The sequence below is a fragment of the Eptesicus fuscus genome, chromosome 16, assembly GCF_027574615.1.
Source record: "Eptesicus fuscus isolate TK198812 chromosome 16, DD_ASM_mEF_20220401, whole genome shotgun sequence".
NCBI classification, from domain to species: Eukaryota; Metazoa; Chordata; class Mammalia; order Chiroptera; family Vespertilionidae; genus Eptesicus; species Eptesicus fuscus.
Window position 1 is genome coordinate 19652011 of NC_072488.1, and position 19777 is coordinate 19671787.

The following is a 19777-nucleotide window of genomic DNA, read 5'->3' on the forward strand; positions in this document are numbered from 1 at the left end:
CAGAGCATAGTAAACAGACTGGACAAAAGATAGCTGGCTTTCTCACGAAACTTGCCCAGTATTTGTGAGATAATAGAAGCGATTGCAGGGTTTCCAATCGGCCTTTGCACATCATTCTAGAATAAAATGTGTACGTGTGATACTTTGTGTGTGTGTGTGTGTGTTTAAAATTCAATATGTTCATCTTTCAAACCCACTTCAAATAATGAACTCCAATAACCACTTACCTCCCGTGCAAATTGAGACCTCGCCTGCAGCTCCCCAACCCAACCCACACCACTTCCCCGGGGGTTTTCACCTATCACTTCCCTGTCATCGGAGTAACCCACTCCTGGAAGGCAGGTCCCTCTTCGCTGGGAACTCTGCACAGAATAGGCACTTAAGTGGAAGCTTGTGGAATGCTAAAGGAGCATTCTCTATAGTGTTCCTGCACCTTCAGCCATCTTCAACTATCTAAAGGACTATTGTATGATATGTATGTGTGATTCTAAGCCATTGAATTTTAAGATCAAGCTTCTGACCCAAATGACTCCTTGGTTTCCCATTATTCCTTTCGAACTTCTGACCATGGCTCACAAAGCCTGCGTGTGGCTCCTGTTTGCATTCTTAGCCCTTTTTTTTTTCCACCTTTCTAAATCTTGGCTCAGCACACTCCAGTTACACTGGCCTTATCTTCCCAGCAGACACCAACCTCTTTTCCGCCTCAGGGGCTTTGTTCCTCCCCCGGCCTGGAGCTCAGTCTGCTCCCAAAGGTTCGCTTGGCTGGTTAGAATGGCCACCACCTCCAAGAGGCCTACTCTGATCACCCTAAGCGGTCCCCACCTATTTCCACCAGAAGCCTTGTCTTGTTTCTTTCCTTGCCAGCATAAATCACGGGCCCATGAATTTTTAGTTCGTTGGTCTATTCCCACTATAAGGCACGCTCGAATAGATCAGCCATCTTTTGTATTGACTCTTAATTTATCATTGCAGCCCCAGAATCTCCAGTCCTTGGCTGTTTCGGGTGGGATAGAAGAAAAAAACTGGTTATGGGCATTCCAGGCAGACACAACTGCATAGGCAGGAGAGAGAGACAGACACGATAGGTTTATAGGAGGCCACAGTACATTTTAAGTGAGAGCTGTAGCTGGAAAGTAAGGGCTCAGTAGGTGCTCAAAAAATAATTTTGAACCGATGAAAGTTGAATGTAGGAAACTTCCAGGAAGACTAACCAGAGTTGTCCCAGGAAACGGACAATCTTTGGGAGCGTGCATTCCCAAAAACACACACACTCGCGCGCGCGCACGCGTACACACACACACACACACACACACACACAGACTAAACCGTACATTCACTCCCTCGGGACGTTGGGGACGGTTAGGAGGTTGGGCTTGACCTCCAAGGTCCCCTTCAACTCGACTCCCTGATAGGACTGCAGAGGTAAACAAGCCCTAGAATCATGGATCCCAGCCTGGGCTGGGCATGCTTCGTGGCTGGGGCAGGTGTTCGCTCGGAAGGACGTTTTGGCTGCAGACGGAGAGCCAGCAGCCGAAGGGATGTCGCAGAACAGAGACCGGGCGCTTCTCAACTGAGAGACCTCCGGGGAGGGGTGCTGGGCTCGGCGCCGCTAGGGAGCCATCGAGCCCGCCCCCCTCCGCCCCCCCTGCACCGTTTGCCTATCATCTCTAGGGCCAAACTCAAAACACCTGTGGGTGTGCAGCGTGAGACGATAGCCACGGGAACGCAAACGTGCGGGTGCACACTCGAAAGCTGCGTGGGCCCCTCCGCGCTGGCTGCACCGCTACGCAGGCGCAGAGCGTCGGTGCGCGCCCCTCCTGGGTTCTAACCGGCCGGAGCCACAGCGGACGTGACGCAGGGCGCCGGCCCAGGCGGCGTAGCTGCGGCCCGAGGGGGCGTGTCAGGAGGGCTAGGCGAGCTCCGAGCGATGGGCGTCGGGACTCGAGCTGCAGGGAAGCGGGTGGGGAGGGCGATCCGCCGGGCGGCGCGCCCCCTGCAGGTGGGAGTGCAGTTTTCCGCTCTCGCCACCCACCCCACCCCCCGCCCCGCCCCGCAGCCTGACGCAGCCTCACGGTTCCCTGCCTGGATGCAGCCACAATTCTCTTCCTGAAGCAAACTTCAGGTCCGGTCTTCTCCCGTTCAGGAGTCCCCACTGCAATCCCAGGATGAAGTTCCAAGTCCGTGGCTTGGTATGCATGGCCTTGCACAAGAGGGCCACTAACTTACCTTTCCCGCTGTATCTCTCATTCAAAATGTACTGCTGCCTCCTGTAAACCTATCATGTCTGTCTCTCTCTCCTGCCTATGCAGTTGTGTCTGCCTGGAATGCCCATAACCAGTTTTCTTCTCCAATCCCACCCGAAACAGCTTCACCCCATCACCCATAGACACGCTCATGGTGGAACCCTTAATCCACGCCGTCGTCACAGCTCAGTTGCCACGTTCCCTCCCAAGTCTTTCTTAACTTCAGTTCAGGATTCCTGCCCCTTAAACTTCAGAGCCCAACAAGCCTAACAACAGTAGTGTCAGCCATCAACTCACATCACCAAGAAAGAATTACTATCCAGAACAGGTAGTTTGCCTTAGAGGGAATAACGATGGTTAGCTGTTCACCTCATTAGTAATCAGGGAAATGCAACTTCAAACCACATTGAAAATACTATTTCATGCCCATTGAATGGGCACATTTTTTTTTTTTAAGTTGAACAACACTAAGTTTGGCAAGGATGTAAAGCAATTGAAATTCTTATCCACTGCTATGGGAAAATAAATGAGCACAACTACTTTAGATAACTATTTCTTATTTCAAAAGACGAACATGGGCATGTCCTATACAAATAAGCATGTGTATTCTCATAGCATATATATCCCAGAGGAAGTCCCTCACTGCATTGTTTGTGACTGCATAAACAGTAGAATGGGTAAATAAATTGTGGGATACTATGGAGCAACAAAAATATACATGTCAATAGACTGGATGTTTATGTGCCCTTCCTCCCCTCCCCCCCCCCCCCAATTCCTTTGCTGAATCCTAATCTCCAAGGTGATGGTATTTGGAGGTGGGGTTTGGAGGAAGTGATTAGGTTATCAGGGTGGAGCCCTCATGAATGGGACTAGTGACCCAATATAAAAGAGACCCCAGAGCTATCTCTCATTCATTCCGCCACGTGAAGACAAGAGTAGACAGTTACCTATGAATCAGGAAGCTGGCAGGTGTCTTGATCTTGGACTTCCCAAGCTCAAGAATTGTGATAAACACAAGTCTGTTGTTTACTAGTATATACCACCCAGTCTATAGTATTTTTTTTTTTAAATAACAGCCCAAATGAACTAAGATACACCTCAATATAAGTGAATCTTTAAAAAAGAGCACTGGTAATATGGAAATACTAGTGACCCAGTGCATGAAATTCCTGCACATTAAAAGGGGATTCATTAGAGGAAATAATTTAATATTGCTATTTGCCCTTTCTCTATAATAGAAGTATTAGAGATGAAAGAAAATTAGTAAGATGTATATGAAAACCTTCCTCCTATCAGAGTCGGGGGCACACCGCGCGACCCAGAGTCAAGTCCCCGCCCACCCACATGTACCTCAAAATCTCGTGAGACCCAGACCCGGCCTGCCCCCCGCCCCCCCACATTGGGCTAGATCCAGACCCGGCCAGTCCCACCCTTGTCAAGTCCTGCCGGGCAGGGGGCGTAGCTTCAGGTCCCTGCTGATTGCTCGTTAAGGCTCCTTATGGGAACCTGGCCTCAGCTGTGGGTGCAGCCATCTTTGTGACAGAGTGATGGTCAATTAGCACATTCCCTCTTTATCGATAGGATGCCTGTGAACTTCCAATGGGGGAAAACACATTGAGCAAGACACAGAAACTACCTACTAAATAATTTATTATATAAAGTGCAAAAAACTAAGTAGAACTGAGTTGTGTTGCATTTATTATGATACCTAACCTTCAAGATGGTGTTACAGAATTTACCAGGCAACCAGAAAATACACACACAGGAGTACTTGGAGATACAGGAATAACCCATTTATTTCCAGATGTATTAGTCCCGTGACTCAGGGGAGCCTGTTTCCAAATCCTGAGCAAGTCAATATGGAGGAAGCTTTCTCTTTATACCCTTTGGTGTCTTTGTCCCCCAAAAAAGGATCAAACTTCCGGACCTTTCTCAAGCTTTGCAAAAAGCCCCATGTGTTGGGGTGGGGGCTGTGAGACCACACCTAAAGGCCTGGCGCCAGCACTGATAACCCCCTCTGGGGGTTGTGTATGGTTCATGGTTTATGGCCTCTGTAAAATGTGAGTATTTAGGTAAACAGGTCTTACAAGACCAGATAATTAAGGAAGGGGCAGTGACTAGACTATAGGCTAACAGGAATGTGCATTAGGGATACTAATTAACTAGGTACAGAGTCAGGTTGCTGGTCTCCCCCTCAAAAAATGTCTTATTTTCCTCATCAATGGCACAGTGAGCCTTAACTCCTGGTATAGATACCACTCCCACACTGAGTAGACAATCTTACTCAATCGTCAATCTGCAAAATAGGGTTTTATAGAAATTATGTATGTGGTTTCTGAGGCTAAATTTTAAAAGACGTGATTTTATTTATTTTTATTTCATTTTTTAAAAATATATTTTTATTGATTTTAGAGAGGAAGGGAAAGGGAGAGAGACATAGAAACATCAATGATGAGAGAGAATCACTGATCGGCTGCCTACTGCACACCCACTACTGGGGACCGAGCCTGCAACGCAGGCATGTGCCCTTGGCCGGAATCGAACCCGGGACCCTTCAGTCCGCAGGCCAATGCTCCATCCACTGAGCCAAACCAGCTAGGGCAACATTGTGGTTTTAGCTCTTGGAGAAGCCACTGCCATGTTGTGAGGTCGCTCAAACCACCTTATGGAGAAGAGCACATTGGGAAGAACTGCAGCCTCCTACCATCAGCCATGTGAATAAACCAACTGGGAAATAGATCTCTCTCCCACAGGCCAGCTTTCAGATGACTGAAATCTGGTTAGTATCTCCACTGAAAGCCTTTTCAGAGATTCGGAGCCATAACCACTCATATAATCCATTTCCAAATCCTTGACTCTCAGAAATCGTGACATAATAAATGTGTATTGTTTTAAGCTGCTAAGTTTTGGAGTCATGTGTTATGCAACATAAGAAAACTAATATTTTTATGGACACATAAGTAGTAAAATTATATAACATAGTATTCAATTAATACCAAATTTATGAAGGATGTAAGAGGTATTCAGAGATTTTCTTAAGATACGTCATAAATTATAGGAAAAAGCAATGTGGAACAGTGTTAGCAACTGGGGAGGTTTTATACAAGAATCTATTGAGATACTGGTAATGTTCTGTCTCTAACCAAAGTAGTAAGCACACAGCTGTTTTATTACCTTAAAATTTAAACACACACATTCTTTTTTTTTTAATATATATTTTTATGGTTTTCAGAGAGGAAGGGAGAGGGAGAGAGAGATAGAAGCATCAATGATGAGAGAGAATCATTGATCTGCTGCCTCCTGCATGCCCCACCCTGGGGATCGAGCCCACAACCCAGGCATGTGCCCTGACCAGGAATTGAACTGTGACCTCCTGGCTCATAGGTCAACACTGAGCTACAGCAGCTGGGCCACAAATATAATTTTTAACCGAAAAGTTTCAAAAGCATACAAAGATTCTCATACCTTTCATACAGACTCTCTGTCTCTGTCTCTGTCCTTGTCTCTACATACATATATACATACATACATAGAACCCTGTATGTGTATATTTCTTCAGAATTACTAGAGAGCAACTTGCACGCATCATCTCCCTTCACCACAAACATTTCAGTGAATCAGTGTGCATTTCTAAGAATAAGGGCTTTTATTTACACAGCCATAGTAAAATGATTAAGCTTAGAAAGCTACCATTGCTACAATGCTATCATCTAATCTACAGACCTTATTCAAATTTCACCAATTGTCTCAGCAATGATCTTTATACAGATTGTTTTTCCTGGGTTAGGATCCAATGCAGGATCACATGCTGAATTTAATTTCCATGTCTCTTTAGTCTCCTATAATCTGGAACAGTTCCTCAGTCTGTCTTTGTTTTTCATGATGTTGACATTTCTTAAAATGACAGGCCATTCTGTTTTATAATGTCCCTCAATTTGTGTTTGTCTGAAGTTCTCTCATGATAAGATTCATATTTGCTTTTTTTTTTTTTAAGTTTTGCATTTTTGGCAGGAATAGTACATAGTGACGTGTCCTTCTGAGCATATCATATCAAGGGGACATAATGACAATTTGTCCCATCATTACTGATACTAACTTTGATTACTTGGTTAAGGTGAAGTCTTCCAAGTTTCTTCAATATAAAGTTAATTCTACCCTTTGTAATTAATTAACGTAAAATATTTTTAAAAATCAGCTTATTGAGATAAAATTCACATACTGTATAATTCACCCATTTAAATTGTTCAAAGCAATGGTTTTGAGTATATTCACAGAGTTCTGCAATCAGCACCACAATCAATTCTGGAATATTTTCATCACCCCAAATAGAAACTTCACATCCACTAGCAGTCATGTTTTTATAGAATTCTATTACATGGGTGTACAATAATTTACCTGTTTCCTTTTGAAGGACTTTTCCCCCCCTAATATCTAATTACAAACAGTACTGCAATGAGTAAAATTATTTTGCTTGTATTCAAGTATGTCTGAAGATAAATTCCCTCAAGAGGACTGCTGGGTCAATGGCAAAGTACATTAGCAATTTTGATGACTATTGACAAACTAGAGGGCTAATTATTTAATGTTTATACTGTATTTTAGGGTGCTCTTTTCATAGTGATAGAGTAATAATAAGCCAAAGGAGAGAATTTTACTTACCTAATAGTGACTATTTCTAGTATTATTTCTATTATATTGGTATCTCTAAGAAATCTAAAACAGTATTTTGAGTTTTTTTGAAGTCAGACCTCATGCCTTGACGTGGTAATAACTTCTGAACTATATAGCACTAGTGATCTTTTTTTATACTATTGTCTTATTCCTTGTTCATTCTGACTCTCAGGGCTGTTACCCCATTGGGAGCTCATAGGCTCTTCCAGACTAGGGGAGTGACTCTAGATTTTATTAGATAAACACACGTGACCTACAGAGTACCTGTTTTTTTCCAAGTCCATATGGCAAATGATAGAGCCAGTCAGGCCCCCTGGTCAGCTGGCATTTTTGGAAAACATATTGTTTATTACATCCTTATCATTTTTATTTTTTTGTATGTTTTTATTCAGTTTAGAGGGAAAGGGAGAGAAATATCCATGTGAGAAACAGGGATCAGCTGCCTCCTGCGCACCCTCAACTGGGGATGGAGCCAGAAACCCGGGCATGTGCTCATTCCTTATTATTTTTAAAAAGTAAGAAATTGTAAGGAAGCTGCACATAATTTGTTTTGCATGTAAACAAATTTGCATGTAAACTGAGGCTAACTTGTTGCAGCAGACCTGGGGATACTGTGCAGCTCAGATGCCATCTCGAGGAGACTTGTTGCCCAACTGGGAGGACTGTGCAGTGAGCTCCTTCAAGTCTCCTTCAGCTTTCGAGCCAAGGTCAGACTCTCCCTGAGGTGGCCCTAATCCGTGATGCAGCAAGATGATGGGACAAAAGGCCATTTCCACCCAATGCAGGATCCTCCCCCAGGCCATCTTTGATGGAACAAAAGGCCATTTCCACCCAATGCAGGATCCTCCCCCAGCCACCATTGGGGTGGCTGAGTCACTAGCAAACCTGCTTTGTGGGCCGCTGGCTCCTCTGCCCAGGCCTGCTTTCTCCTCCTTTCACAGATGTTACTAGCAACAAGCCTTTTGCATTCTTGACTTTATTTCAGTTTCTCCTTCCGAGCAGTCCCAACTGATATATTTGTAAATGGATATTGATTTATAAGATATCAACAGATATTTTTAATCATGATGCTTCCATCTAAAAGCCTCGATTCATTGATTATAGAAATACATCTGTAACTTTCCAAACTGATTGCTTTCTCATAATAGGTACAGAAATTGATATAGCTCTGAATCTCTAAGTAAAGAGATTACTCTAATTTTGGTTATTTTCCATAAACAGAGCTTACTTATGATAAAAAAGAAGCATCCACACTTCATCAGACCTACTCTTTTACTGCTTCTGACAGAGATAACCTCTTCTTTTTTTTTTTCCAGTAAACTACCAGCAGTTCCAAAAAAAGAAAGAGAAAGAAAACAAATAAAAAATAATAATAGCATATCCCATCATCCCTTGTGCAACAGTTCATTTCCCTAAATCTTTGAAAATTACTTATACATGCATGATTTATGAAGAGAATGCCAGGAATACAGTTTCATAAGGATTCTATTAAAAGTCTCTCTCCCCGAGGCAGAGTGTTGCTGGTTAGGAATGGTTTTCCTCTGAACCTCCTTTGTCTACAAACGAAAGAGATTGCTTTGATTTATGGGTTGTGTCGCTTTTGTTTTCTTAACTCTAACATAGAAATTAAAACAAAAACAACAAAACCTTGGAATGGAAAGCAACGGTAACAGCTAAAGAAGAACTGAATTTTAATTTGCCCAGCTGACCGGACAAAAATAGGTTTTCTTATTACTGAGCATTCAGTAGAAACAGTTATCATGAAGTATTTTGTTAATATTCTTTTTAGTTGTTTTTTTTTTGTTTGTTTGTTTGTTTAATCCTCACTCGAAGAGTGAGGAAATCTTTTTCATTGATTCTAGAGAGAAGGGAAGGTAGTGGGGAGGGAGAGAGAGAGAGAGAAAGAGAGAGAGAAAAACATTGACAGGGACACATCAATTGGTTGTCTCCCACTCATGCCTCTACTGGGGCGGGGATCGGACATGCAACCCAGGTATGTGCCCTTGACTGGGAATTGAACCAGAGACTCTCCAGTGCAAAGGCCAATGCTCTAACCACTGAGCATGCCGGCCAGGGCTTAGTTGTTTATTGATTTTAGTTAGGAGAATGTGGAACATATTCTGAAGGTGAAACAGAGGGAAAAAGGATTGAAATGGAACCTGTGTGCCAAATAGGTCCAGCGCATTTCTCGTAAATTTATTCCTGGTTCTTGTTAACTTTTGTTGTTGTTAGAAATGGGAATTTAAAAATTACATTTTTTACTTAATTATTATTGGATTAGAGAAAAAGCATTGGGTGTTTTTTTTTTTTTTAATATAGTTGAGTTAAACCTGGCCACCTTACTTAACTCTTTTAATGGTTCCACTAGTTTTCTTTCTAAAAGAATGTCTTTGATTCTCTACATTTGCAATCGATATGCAAAGTATGATGAGTTGTGCCTCCCACCTTTTTATAGAGGTGGGAGGAGTGGAGTGAGACCTCCGCAATTCCTGGACCCCACAACCACTCTGCCTGGATCCGAATCGGGAATGCGGCCACCCACTGATGTTGAAAGCTGCTGAATCAAGAAGTCATCTGCCAAATTAATAAACTGCTGCCACAGTCACTGGCTCCGGATTCCTGCCACCTGTGCCCCACTCGACCCCAACCCAGCAGATGCTCTGCTCACTGCCCCTCTCCACAGATCGCTCTGTTCCACATCGAGGTCTCACAATAGTGTTTCTGTTTGGTGGGACCCAAATCCCATCTTGAGCCCCAGCCACAAAGAAGCCTGAGAAATAGTGTTTTAGTGTTTCTCTCCGCCTTCATTCTAGAGCATGCCAGTATGCAATATTGGCCATAGTATTCTTTAGTATATCTAGAAAGTTTCCTCCTGTTTCTTTTTTTTAAAAAAAAATTGGGATAAAATAAACATGAATTTTACCATTTTTAAGTGTACAGGTCACTAGTGTTGTGTATATTCACATTGTTGTGCAACCAATTTCCAAAACTCTTTTTGTTTTGCAAAACTAAAATTCTGCACCATTAAACAATTACTATCCATTTCCCCCATCCTCTCAGCCCCTGGTAACCACTATTCTCCTTTCTGTTCCTATGAATTTGACTTTAGGTAATTCATATAAATGGAATCATACAGTATTTGTCTTTTTGTGACTCTTTTCACTCAGAATAATGTCCCCAAAGCTCATCCTTGTTGGAGCGTATGTCAGGATTTCCTTCCCTTTTCAGGCTAAATACTATTGCATTATTTGTATATGGAACATTTTGCTTGTTCATTTGTCAATGACCCTTCGGTCCCTCCCACCTCTTGGCTATTGTGCATAATGCTACTATGAATATAGACCTACAAATACATCTTTGAGACCCTGTTTCCTATTATTTTAGATACATACCCATCCTCTTCTTTCCTTCCATCTCAGAGCTCAAAAAGGAAAGTGTTGCTGAATTTTATCGAGCAATTTTTCAAAATCTGTAGCAGATTATACTTTTTAAGATGCCACATTATCGCTCATCCCATATGCTTGACGCTTTTCCCATTGAGTGGTGGGGTTTATATCCTCTCTCCTTGAACCTGGGAAAATCTCTGTGACTGCCTGGACCCACGGAATACAGCAGAAGTGAGGCGGTGTTACTCCCAAGGCTGGGTCATAAAAATGCCATGCACGCCCACCTTCTTCTCTCGGGATGCTCACGCTTGGAATCCATCAACCACGCCGTGAGAAAGCTCAGGTTAACCCATGGAGAGAGCACCTACAGAGGTATGTCTACAATTCCCACCTGACAGCCCAGTTGGGCTCCCAGCCCTCAGCCAGCATCAAGTGCCCAACAAGTGAGGGGCGATACCGCCAGAGGATTCTGGTGCCTCAGCCTCCAGACTGCCCCGTGGGGCTCCGGAGGACGCCGTGGTGCAGAGATCAATGGTGCCTGCTGTGCTCTGACCTGATTTCTGACCCTCAGGATGCCTGAGTATAATAGAACGGCTGTTTTACGCCACGAAGCTGTGGGGTGCTTACACAGCGGTACAGATAACTGGTACCACATCTAATGATATGACCCTGTGGCTATTCTTTCATCATCTGATGTGATGTTTAGGTACTTGTGTACTGGCAGAATACACTGCCCTTGCTCCAGTTGTATTATTCTGTTAATAAACTTGTAGATTTGGCTTGCTAATGTAATGGAGATGGATAATTATTATTTTGACACCACATTGGTCTTAGCTGCTTCTGCCTTCCAAGGGAGAAGGTAACCTAATTCATATTCAAGGTGGAACACGCAGCCAAACTGCTCCCGACTCCTTTCAGGGCAGTCAACGACTGTCTTTTCCTCTCTCCTTATTTGTACCAACATGACCACTCCCTCAAAAATGCTCTCCGCGTCCTTGCCTCTCTCCCTTCACCACACTTGCCTTGCAGACAGTCCCGCCTCAGTTAACCCCCTCCGTCCACGCGTTCTGTGCCCGCGCACGGCACCTGAGACGTGCTGGACAAGCACACAGCTGCACACCTGATGTCCTGAAGGCAGCCTCCAAAGGGCACTCACTCGTATCACCGAGAAGCCGGCTGAATTCTGGCACACTCTACATACCCATCTTCAGAACACCTGACTTACACCTTGTCTTCTTTTCTTACATCTTCTCTCTCCCATCCGCTTCCACCTCGCCTCTGCTCCTGATCTTGGCTTCTACTTTATTAAGAAAATCAACACCATCGACCAGGAGCTTCCTCATCCTTCATTCTTCTCCTTCATTCTTCATGCAAAGAGCATGCCCTGTCGCCTCGGGCAGCCCCTCTCAGAGTGCTGGTTTGGCTTTGGACATTCCCAACACCCCAGGTACCTTACTTATATTTTAGCTTATGCAGCAGGTGGTAGTATCCCCACTTTCCTGAGGAGAGAACTGAGGTTCAGCTAGTTTAAACTCTCTGCCCTACATCACCCCCCGTGCAAAGCTAGCTGCGAGGTCAGCGCTGGCTTCACTCCATCCACTGGCTCCTCCTCCCAAGGACTGTCTGTACACTGCTGTTTCAGATTTATCTCCTTGAAAAAGGAGATTATTCAAGAGAGGAACGTTCCAACGGCTTTGTTCTTGAATCTTTTGAAGGACAGCAGTGTGCAAGGTTATTGTGAGGTCCAGCTGGGGCTGAGGTCAGGCTGCGACTTGGAGAGGCCCCCTTGCTCAATTCCAGTCTCATTCTTTTTTAAAAAAAATTTTTTTTTGTTTTCATTTCTTGATGAGAGAGAAAGAGAGAGGGAGAGGGAAAGAGAAACAGCGATTTGTTGTTCACTCATTGATGCATTCATTGGTTGATTCTTATATGTGCCCTGACTGGGGATTGAACCTGCAACCTTGGCGTATCGGGACAACACTCCAACCAACTGAGCTATCCGGCCAGGGCTTTCCAGTCTTAGGAGGTAAATAGAATCACTAGGTGTTATTCAACTCCTACCTTTAAAATGTAATACTAGAAAAATGGATCCTTGGCCTGAGCTTGTGAAACCAAAAACATATGGTTCTATGTTTGTGAGACATGTATGTGCCATTCTATATTTGGGAGCCCTATATACTCTAAAAACATGAGACCAGCACTGAGTCTCACAAAAATGAGACTCATAAGTAAAATGAGCATGATATAACACCATCAGAAGAAAAAAAGGCCAGTTTTCTACACTGTTACAATTTTGAAATAGTAGGACATTTTCTTAAAACAAATAAGTGTGTATGCTTATGTGCACCTAGCTATGTCTTTAATGGTGCCTTCCTGTTGTATGCAATTATTATGGAATGCAGGTGAACCAAAGGCCGGACAGACGTACCCCCTGGGTTCTCAATCTGGCACATCTGACTTTTGGCTTTTGCTCTAAAAGCAACATCCCAACTAGGGTTTGGGCCTTCCAGGGCCCCTGGGAGATGACAGCCAAGGAGCTGGACACTGGAGACCAGGAGGCGTGGGTCACAGCCTTTTAGGGCTTGGCTTTGCTCTCCTTTGCTACCTCTACAACCCGCTGCTGTGGGGGACCTGACAAAGGGTGTGTGGCTGGCGTGGAGGAGGGTGAAGTAGGAGGAGGGGAGGCAGCGCTGCCTGAGACATGGGGGGAAATATGTATATGCACATGTTTAGCCCAGAACTGCATGGCTTCAGCCTGATCGGCTTTGCTGAAAGTGGTATTATCGTGCGCTCGTAACATGAGGATAAAATGAAAGCAAGCTCGGCTGCTCTGGGTCATCCTCGTCTTTCCCACCTCACAGGTAGGCTCAGACCTCAGATACCAGAGCTTCACTCCACCCATCCTGCCCACCGGGCTGCCTCCACCATCTGTCTCCCTATTCCTTACCTGACTCTCACTTCTCAAGCCTCTCATTTGTCTAACTCCAAGCTCCTAATTCCTCGGAGATTCTACACTCACTGAAGCAAATCCCGATGTTTAATCCTATTTTTCCTCTTCTTCCACTGAGAACTGTCTTTTGGGGGAGCCACCTTTTGTCCATTGCATGCCCATCAAGATGACCCTGTCCTCTCCTGGACCTTTGTTGATGAAATTCTTGTAAAAAGGCAAGGACTGGAGAAGTGGTCTTTGAGGTACCCTTCAAGATATGCCCATAGTAACACCAACTTCAAGCATTACTCAGAATGGCCTCAAGACAGAATAAAGAATCTGTAAAGGGGGTAAGCTTGGGACCTGTCTAAACGGCACTGAGTATAAACTAACCACTATATATGTATGTGTGTGTGTGTGTATAATTTTTATTGATTTCAGAGAGGAAGGGGGAGAGAGATAGAAACATTGATGAGAGAGAATCATTGATCAGCTGCCACCTGCACAGCCCCTACTGAGGATCGAGCCCTTAACCTGGGCATGTGCCCTTGACTGGAATCGAACCCGGGGCCCTTCAGTCCGCAGTCCAATGCTCTATCCACTGAGCAAAACCAGCTAGGGCTAGCTACCTTTTATAGTTAGTAGCAAAGAAGCATATTTTCTGATAAGGTCTCCCTTACTGTATCTACCTCATTATCACACAAAATTTTATAAGTGTGGTTTATGATTTTACATGTAGAAGAAAGTAATGCTCCATTCAATAGAACTCAGTTAATTTATTTCTGCAGAGTAAAGTGATTTCTAGTTCCCTGTATAAAGCAGAGTGGCTGCGGCAACATTGATTTTTTTAAAAAAAACTTGTCTTAAAACATTTCTTTCACATTCCTTTAAAATCTATATTGCTAAGATGCTAAGACAAGCATTTTCTAATAAAAAAAAATCCCTGATGTAATGTTATAAGGACCATTTTCACTACAGACGGTGTCTCTGTGTTGCCATTTTCTCATTTCAAAGCTGCAGGATGCAGACATTGCTTCTAGCCTAATTTCTTCAGGCTTTGGAACCCATTGCCATTAGGCCCATGGAAAACATTTAATTCAAGATCATCATTTTATAAGTAAAGAGATAAAGCCTAAAGAAAAGCTGAGTACTTGCCCAAGGTCAAACAACTCTGTTAACAGTAGAAACAAAAGTAGAACTGTGGGTCCTAAAGTGCTCTTAAAGTTTAGATGTGACCCTGCCCAGCCGTTCCAGGAAGGTCTGCCCTCTTCAATCCCGGGACTTCAAGACCAACAGCATGAATAGTATCTGAATTTAGAAAAAGGTACTGGTATTTTCTACCACTGTGATTTAGTTTTTCTTTTATTTATTTATTTATTTAGTTTTTCTTGATCCCTTTTCCCCCCTTTTAAATGCTTATTTTAAACTAGAGGCCTGGTGCACAAAATTCGTGCACCTGGGAGGGTGGGCGTCCCTCAGCCCGGCCTGCACCCTCTTGCAGTCCGGGACCCCTCAGGGGATGTAGCAGTGCGCCAAGCAGCAGGTGGCCAGGGAGGAGCCTGAATCAGGGCCAGGCGCTGCGCTGCTCGCATTGCACCTGCTGCCGCCACTCGGTAGTGCTGCTGTGGAGTCAGGAGAGGCTCCCTCTGTGGCAGCTGCGCTTGCCAGCCATGAGCCTGGCTTCTGGCTGAGTGGCGCTCCCCCTGTGGGAGCGCACTGACCACCAGGGGGCAGCTCCTGCATTGAGCGTCTTCCCCCTGGTGGTCAATGTGCATCATAGCGACCAGTAGTTCCGTCGATCTGCTGTAACAGTTGCTTAGGCTTTTATTATATAGACTAGAGGCCTGGTGCATGAATTTGTGCATGGGTGGGGTCCCTCCTGGTCAATCAGGGCTGTCTTGTCCAGTCCCAATAGGGGCTGGCAGGGTGGGAGGGACCGCAGGAGGTATGCTGGAGGCAGGAGGTTGGCTGTGGGAGTGCACTGACCACCAGGGGGCAGCTCCTGTGTTGAGTGTCTGCCCTCTGGTGGTCAGTGTGCGTCATAGCTACTGGCCGGTCATCTGGTCGACTGGTCTTCTGGTAGTAATGGTCGCTTAGGCTTTTATATATAGAGACTAGAAGCCTGATGCACAAAGATTAGTGCTAGAATGGGCTTTCCTTTACCTGGCGGCTGCTGGCACCACCTTTCCACTCCAGCCCAGCCCCTTTCTGCTCAGGCCCCAGAGCCACCTCTTTCTGCTCAGGGAGCCGCCTCTTTCTGCTCCTGCCCCGCCTTCCCATGCTGCCCAGAGGCTCTGAGAGACCAGGGGTGGGGCAGAATGTCTGCATCATCATCATGGTGATGACACAAGTGTCCCACCCCCATCACTCGGCACCTGTGTATGCAAATTAACCGCCATATTTGTTGGGTTAATTTGCATATCACTCCTGATTGGCTGGTGGCGTAGTGGCGGTACAGTCAATTTACATGTTTGTCTATTATTAGGTAAGATAACCTTTGTGTGACTAACCTGTTCCTTAACAGCCTCATCACCCCATTGTTTACAACTATCGTTCTCAAAGTGTGATCCTGGAACTTGACAGAAAAGCAAATTCTTGGCCCCGACCCCAGACCTGATAAATTCTGAAGGTAGCACACAGTAAGCTGTGTGTTAACAAGCCTCAGGGGGATGCTGATGCACACTGAGGTTTGAGAACCTCTGGTTTAGATAATTCTTGCTTGAATTAATGATAACACTGGCATTGCAATATGGTGACTTTTCACCACTTATTAAACATTTGTTAGCTGGTATTTTTCTTTTTTATTGAGATATAATTGTCTCAATAAAATAACATTGTGTAAGTTTAAGGTGTACAACATGTTGATTTGATACATTTATTTACATATTGCAATATGATTACCATCATAGTATTAGCTAATGTTGCTATCACATCACATAATTATCTTTTTTTATTTGTGGTGAGAACATCTAAGATCGAGTCTTTTAGCAACTTTTAAGTATATAATACAGCCATTAGCTATAATTATCCTACTATGCATTAGGGTGATCTTCAGAACTTACTCATCTGCTCACTGCAAGTTTATACCCTTTGACCAACATCTCCCCAATTCCTCCATCCCCAGACCCCTGGTAACCACCATTCTACCCTCTGTTTTAGCTTTTTGGGATTCCACATGTAAGTGATATCATATATACTTGCCTTTCTCTGTCCGATTGATCTCACTTAGCATAGTGCCCTCAAGGTCACCTTGTCACAATGGCAGGGTTTTCTTCTTTCTCTTGGCTGAATAAAATGCCAGTGTCTGTGTACACCACATCTACTCATCCCATGATGGACACCTGGTGGTTTCCATATATTGGCTATTGTGAATAATGCTGCAATAAACGTGAGAGTGCAGATAGCTTTTCTATATCCTGTTCTACTTCCTTCGGATATATACCCAGAAGTGGAATTGCTGGGTCATATGGTAGTTTTATTTTTTGAGAATTACTATACTTTTCTCTATAGTGGTTGAACCAATTTACATTTCTATCAATAGGACACACAAAGGTTCCCTTTTCCCCACATCCTCACCAACACTTATCTCTTGTCTTTTTAATGGTAGCCATTCTAATAGGCATGAGGTGATATTTCATTGTGGTTTTGAAATATTTTATTTTTAGTGATATTGAACATCTTTTCATGCTCCTGTTGGTCATTTGTACGTCTTCTTTGGAAAAAATGTCTGTTCAGTTCCTCTGCCCATTCTAATCAGATTGCTTGTGTTTCTGTTTGTTTGTTTTTTTTTGCGATTGAGTTGTATGAATTCTTGACATATTTTGGATATTAACCTCTTATCTGATATACAGCTTTCAAATATTTTCCCCCATTCTGTAGGCTGCCTTTTCATTTGGTGGATTGTTTAGCTGACATTCTTTTATACAGTGAAACTTTCCTTTACTTTGCCCTACCTTTTTATTCTCCCCCGTTACCTCACCACTATGGATTCGTAGACTTTGGGAATTCAGTGTGCTAAAATCAGTTGCAGTTATTGCTTCTTGGCCTTTTGGCTAAGATCAAGTGTAGTATCTGTTTTTACCAGTTTAATAAAATCAGTTACAGTTTCCATCTATTTGATGTCCAAGTAATCCCTTATTTACCCTTTAAGCTATTCCAGTATTCTCCCTACCTGGCTTCAGGGGTCATTGAGAGCATCCTTGGTGTCTGACACAAGAAGACTCAGTGATTCTTGACTGTGCATTTACGTGTTTTTATACTGAATCTTGAGTGCAGGAACAAAGTCTACTCCTTAACTTTTACGAAGTGACCTGATATCTAAATTGTATTCTACACTACAAATGTATCCAAGCAAGGTAAGTGAGTTATTTTGGAAAGGGCAAAAGGCTGTTCAAAACCATATTGAAGTCCCCATGATTCTTAGCCTGGGTTGGTTCAGAGTAGGTGTAAATCACAGTATTTTGTTGTGACTTTAGGTTAATTAATTTGACTCTGAGCTCTGGTCCTTGATCAGATAAAGAAGATACTTATTCATAATTGGCAAGAGCATGCTGGAGTAATAAAATGAGATATTTGGTTTCAGTCTTTAATTTGTACAGTTTTTAGGGTCTATTAAATACCACACATTCACATAAATATCTCAATGCACCCCGGCTGGTGTGGCTCAGTTGGATGAGCATCATCCCATGCACCGGAAGGTTGCTGATTGGGTTCCCAGTTAGGGCACATGCCTGGGTTTTGGGCTCCATTCCTGGTGAGGGGTGTGCAGGAAGCAGTCGGTCTATGTTTCTCCCTCTCCCTCTCCCTTCCCCTCTCTCTAAAATCAATAAAAACATATTAAAAATATCTCAATGCTTACTAGAGTAATCTAAACATAAAATTAATTTGCAAATTTAATACAGCTATTAAAATAATTCTTATTTCAGTGCTTACTAGAGTACCGTATTTTTCCGTGTATAATGGAAAAATAGTATAATGGGTGTGAAAGTGCTTTGTAAATTTGGGTCAGACATATAATTTTCACAGTACTTTTAAAGTCTTAAGATTTTCTATTTATAAAACAAGTTCACATCCTAGTCTTAAATATTCTAAATTTTAAAACGATTTCTCTTAAATTTACTCATGCCTAATTTTTTCAAACTGGCAATTACCTCCCCCCCAATAATTATTTGACTTCCCATTCTAGACTTATTAGAATTTTTATATTATTATTATGCAAATAAATTGACTTTTACATGCTTCCCCCAAGGACAAATTTTAACTTCTTGTCATATTTCAATTTTTATCTGCAATATGCAGGCGACATAATCTGCTGTTCTGGTGGTTCATGCATTTGTGTTTTGCATATTTTTATACAAGAAAATGGAGAAAAAAAGAGAAGTTGGCCAGATGGGAGTCTCTTTCCAGGCAGAAAAGAACTAGAAAAAATATGCACGACCACGATCTCTTCTGTAGACAAAGGATGTTTGTTTTCAGGACTGGAAATTGGTCACAGGGTGACAACCCATCCCCAAATTCCCGAGGCAGCCCTAGCATCACAATCTGAGGGTCTTAAATAGTTCACAAGCTGCAATTATTTCCAAATTTAATCAACTCCCAGAAATTAGCTAATTAAAAATAATCATCTAAAACAGCAGGCCCTTTCTCCAAAATTAAACACACACTTTCTTTTACTGGCTGTTTAAACAAGTCTTGCAAAAAGCCCAGCCACCTGTTCTGGGGGGGTGGGGGTGGGGGTGGGGGTGGAAGGTGCTAGAGTTCCTAGGAGGTGACTGTTCTTGGTGGCCATGTCCATCCAATCCTTCTTGGAATGTCATTGTCAGCTTCGGCTAAGATATAAGACTTTGCAGTTGGTGGGTAAAGATAGACAAGGAATTTTCTTTACCTCTCTTCCAATCCCTTTTCCATATACTTGTTTATATTCTGTAGATGATGTAATTACAGTAAAGCTCCTAAAATAGTGTATCCCCTCTTCTCTTTCCTTACTCCCTGCAGCCCTAGCTGCCTGGTTTCCCCAGGCTCTGCCCTCCTACACAGGAAGTTGGGTGTGGTGGGGATTTACATTTTAGTTTGCATTGATGATTTAAGGCCTTTTTCAGTAGAAATCCAAGCAGAATACTTTTCTGATCAAGTTTATTTTAATTGAAGTTGAAACCTCACTGAATAGAATGCCACAGAGTAAAATTAGTCCACAGGGGAGTATTTCTCTAAATTCAGGAAATTCTCAAGAATTCGCAGACTGTAAGAGAGATACGTAGGAAAGCAATACTATGGAGTTGAGATGAATGAGCTTCCAGTTCAGTTTCTTTCCAGGTAAATGTTACCTTATCTTAACAGCTGAAACAAACAAACAAAAAAACCCAAGGAACAATGGAAATAATATTTTAAGTTCTCCTTGAGAGTTGTGAATTTATTACAGTGACATCTGAGAGGAGGGGTTCCATGGCATGGGTAGTTTGACAGTGGAGCTTCCATTCATTCTTTGTCTTTTAGCATATTGAGTATTTGTGGAATATTGTAGGCTAGGTAAGCCTATGTAAGTGGATTTA

General features: G+C 43.2%; 1 pseudogene; it reads left to right on the plus strand.

The window, feature by feature from the left end:
* Positions 1 to 17261: 17261 nt before the first annotated feature.
* LOC114230356 (U2 spliceosomal RNA) lies at positions 17262 to 17376 on the plus strand (annotated as a pseudogene).
* Positions 17377 to 19777: the final 2401 nt, after the last annotated feature.